The sequence below is a fragment of the Lathyrus oleraceus genome, chromosome 6 (genome assembly GCF_024323335.1).
Source record: "Lathyrus oleraceus cultivar Zhongwan6 chromosome 6, CAAS_Psat_ZW6_1.0, whole genome shotgun sequence".
Taxonomy (NCBI): Eukaryota; Viridiplantae; Streptophyta; class Magnoliopsida; order Fabales; family Fabaceae; genus Lathyrus; species Lathyrus oleraceus.
Window position 1 is genome coordinate 219592602 of NC_066584.1, and position 3536 is coordinate 219596137.

A 3536-nucleotide genomic window follows, 5' to 3' on the forward strand; every position below is an offset into this window, starting at 1 on the left:
AATAGAGCTTTCCTACCCTTACTCTGAGTATTTTGGACACAAAACGCTTGGCTTGATTATCTTAAGTATCCACCTCCGCCCATAGTCTTTAGTATAATTCTAATAAAAAACAATCTTTTCAAAAACCTAAAAAACAACATCAACTCATCAAACTTATTTTTGCGTCTTAGTGCATCACTTCGAAAACCCTTTTTCAAGGTAAAACACAACCAACACATAATCATTTTCTACTCCTAACTACGGAGCTCTGATTCTTCATCCCCTGATGATGATAGGTAGGCACAATGGCCCTAATCCTTGGCGAGCAAAATAATTAAAAACCAACCCCTTTCCCTCATTTTTCTTGATAGTAAGATAAACTTTAAGATAAACACCCATTCACCTAGACAACTTAGAAGTTTCCCATGGAGTACCATGGATGTGAGGGGTGTTAATACCTTTCCCCTGCATAATCGACTTTTGAACTCATATTTAGTTGCGAGACCAATCCTTTTCCATTTTTCTTCTTTAGAGAGTTTTATCGACTACTTTCCCTTTCCTTTTTATATAGGAATAAATAAAATCTAGTGGCGACTTTATATAGTTAATCAGTTTTCGCGTAGCGACACTCAGTAAGTAACATCTTCTTAAAGCCTTTAAAAAAATGGTTCCCCCAGCAAGCTCACTCTCAGTGAGTCTTCAAGAGAACCTCCCCAATAACAGGTCATCCTGAATGATCACTACCAACTAGTGAGTAGCTTTTCACCCTTTGTATCCCCAGATTATCAGCATATCCCTCACTCAGGACATGGCTTGTCATAAGTTTCATCCCTCACCCGGGTTGTGTCCCATCAGAATGACATATGATCCCCATCAAAAGAGGTTTGAGTCCCATCAGGATATATTGAATTCTAATATATCAATTTTATAAGTTTCATTTGAGTTCCATCGAGAGTGATCAGGGTATCACTAGAGTCCTACATGAGTTCTATTGAGAGTGATCGAGGTATCACTAGAGTCCTACCCGAGTTCCATCGAGAGTGATTAGGGTATCACTAGATTCATAACTGAGTCCCATCAAATGTGATCGAGGTGTCATTAGAGTCCTACCTGAGTTCCATCGAGGGTGATTAGAGTATCACCAGAGTCCTACCTGAGTTCTTTGGAGGGTGATTATAGTATTACCAGAATCCTACACGGGTTTCACCAAAGAGTTGTTGAATTCCATCTGGGAATTACACGGGTTCCAACAGGGTAAAACACGGGTTTCACCAAAAAGTTGTTGAATTCCATCAGGGAACTAAACGGGTTTCACCAAAGAATTATTGAATTCTATCAGGGAACTACACGGGTTCCATCAGAGTATTGCACGAGTTCCATATAAAGAAATTTGAGTTTCATCAGGTCTTTATATGTGTCCTACCAGATTATTATCCCTCATACGGGAAGAGTCCCTTCAAATGTGTCCTTCAATTCCCTCGAGAATCTATCGTCTAGTGTACTTCCTTACTGTGGGAAAAATTGGGGTTCTCCTTTCTATTTAATTATCTTCCATCTTAAGAAGATGAAGATCAACATTCATCATCATCTTCAATTGAAAGTAATTAAATAGGGGCAGTTGTAATACCATAAATTTTGTCCTATCATATGAGTTTTAGTCGCATTTTATTTTGAATAAATGATATTTGATAGTGAAGTGAGATTAAAGGAGTTACAAGCATGAGGTACTGGGTTTAAGTCTCACTTTTCCTATTTTAAGTTTTTTTTCTCTTTTACTTGTTTTTACCTTTATTTCTATTTTTATTTGCCAAAAAAATCATTTTTAATTTATTTTTAAAATGATTTTCGTTTTTATTAAAATATTTATTTTTTAAATAATTTATTTTCATTTTTCATTTTTATTTAATATAAAAAATAGTCAAAAATATTAAAGAATTTTTTTAAAAGTGTCTAAATTCATTGTATTGAGCCATATTGTCTTGTGATTGGTCCATTTTTCCAGATCTCGTTTTTGATTGTATGTGTTTTATCATAATTAATTATTTTTCATTTTTAGTGACCTAATTTGTCCTATAAATATGAGTCTTTTTCTCAGAATTAGAGACCAATTAGAGAAAATTTTACAGAGTTTCACAAAGTCCCAAATACACGAGTCCCCACATAGTCTCAAATTTTTTCAAGGGTCTCAACTTTTAATTAATTTTATGTTTTTTATTTATTTTACTTTAATTTGTTTTTTTAAAACCAAATGATAATCCTCTGATGGTTTTCTTTTCAAACTTTATTCATTATATATTGTTAAATATATAACAATCTCCCACAAAATATATTTAAACGTGAATCACTTACACTTGTACGATATCCATACACACTTCTTGTACACATACAAAGAATTTTCCCTTTGATCATATCATGAACCTAATTTTGTTTCCATGTTACTCATCTTAAGCCTCTAAATCATTTTACAGATTTTAAGTAGCTCTATTTGTGAAATCAAAAGCCACAAATTTAAGTAAGAACTATTACACTATTTTGACACTAAAACCCTATGTTAAGCATTCAAGTCAACCACTAATCATCATCACCATTATTCTTTCACTATCACAAACACAATATTGGCATCAAAACAAACTTCACAAACCATCAAAATCTTTATACCAATCACCCATTCATTACCATGAAAATTGATAATTTCTTCAACAACACTTTGAATCTAATAGAAAACAACAAAAACAAATCAAAAAAGGGAAGAAAGAAATCTCAATAATCATAAACACAACAACAGATCCAAACAAGTGAAAACTGAAACAAAAAAGGGAAGCAAGAGTTGAAATCGGGAGCATTCGGAGCCGACCCACGCACCTTCGTGCACAAGACATCCCAACATAGTCGTCGCGATTCTGCTTTACTCCGACCATAACTGCAGATTCGCGACCACATCGGAAGTCGCGTCCGGTCATCCAACACTACCGCTGAGCACCGACTCTGATTCCTCCGATGAATCTGCCACCATGCCACCCTCCGATGTTGGCTCATGGGTCTTACTTTTGAAATTTTGGTGTGAGTTATGGATGGAGAGAGGTAAAGCTGAGAAGGGAGATGGAAAATGAATCAATTCTTCCAATTTTTTGTTGTGTTGCTGTAAATTTAAAAAAGGGGAGACCAAATTGAAAGAGAAAAAGGGGATGAAGGTCCCTCTCTCCAACGTGTGTGTATATGTTTTCTATTTTTTATTATTACTTTATTGTTATTTATTCTTTTTCCATGCGTCGACGTGTGATAGGAGGAGGCATTTCTTTTTGAAAAATTCTGACTATTATCTAAAAGTGTGGTCTGCCCCCTCCTGTTAATGTGCATTTTTTTTTCTCTTTTATTTTTTTATATATTGTTTTAATGTTTTATTGTATTATTTAGATTTAGGTTTATGGTTTAGAGAGTGAAGTGGACCTTGGGCCCTTTCACTTTGGTTATTAACTCATCACCCCCTTTGTTTAACTACACCCTCTTAGTTTATTATTATTATTATTATTATTATTATTATATTATTATTATTATTA

At 34.1% G+C, this 3536-nt stretch overlaps 1 long non-coding RNA gene across 1 annotated transcript; it reads right to left on the reverse strand.

Moving 5' to 3' along the window:
• Positions 1-2611: 2611 nt before the first annotated feature.
• LOC127097454 (uncharacterized) lies at positions 2612-3311 on the reverse strand. The gene is made up of 2 exons (XR_007793038.1): positions 2842-3311; positions 2612-2692 (listed from the first exon to the last, which is right to left on the reverse strand). It is a non-coding gene; the product is annotated as an uncharacterized LOC127097454 (long non-coding RNA).
• Positions 3312-3536: the final 225 nt, after the last annotated feature.